We start from the raw sequence: 765 nt of genomic DNA, 5'->3' as shown, positions 1-765 counted from the left end.
AGGCAAAGAAATGAAAGCATAGAGACTGAAAAGAAGTAAAATTGTCTTTATTTGCAAATGATCTAATCATGTACAGAGAACATTCTAAGGAAACTATTAAAAGCTATTCGAACTAATAAATGAGCTTAACAAGGTCAAAAGATAAAAGGTCTATATACTTTAATTAACCATTTTCTACAGAACCACGATAGCAATCAAAAAGCTGTACGCTATCTGAAAGAAACTCAGGTTAGCTTTAAGGACACATAGGCTTAAGGTGGAGGGACAAAAAAGATATACCATGCAACTGATAACCAAAAGCAAACAGAAATGGTCAAGTTTAAATTACAAAATACACATTAAGTCAAAATTGTTCCAAAACACAAAAACATTATGTAATGATAAAAACATCAATCTACCAGGAAGACATGACAATTATAAATATATATTCCTCCAACCTCAAAGCATGTAAATATCAAGCAAATATTAACAGAACTAAAGGGAGAAATAGTGGTACAATAATAAAGACTGCAATACCTCACTCTCAACAATTAACAAAACATTCAAACTGAAAGTTTATAAGGAAATAGAAGACTTGACCAAAACCATAGACCAAATGGATCTAACAAATATATACAGAACATTCCAACTAATCTCAGGAGAATGTATTCTCAAGCACAGATCACATGTTAGGTCAAAACACAAGTCATAAAAAATTTAAGGATAATGAAATCATACCAAGCATCTTTTTTAATTTCAGTGAAACTAGAAATCAATAACAAGAAA

Source organism: Sciurus carolinensis, chromosome 4 (assembly GCF_902686445.1).
Source record: "Sciurus carolinensis chromosome 4, mSciCar1.2, whole genome shotgun sequence".
Taxonomy (NCBI): Eukaryota; Metazoa; Chordata; class Mammalia; order Rodentia; family Sciuridae; genus Sciurus; species Sciurus carolinensis.
Note: the sequence above shows the minus strand (reverse complement) of the source record.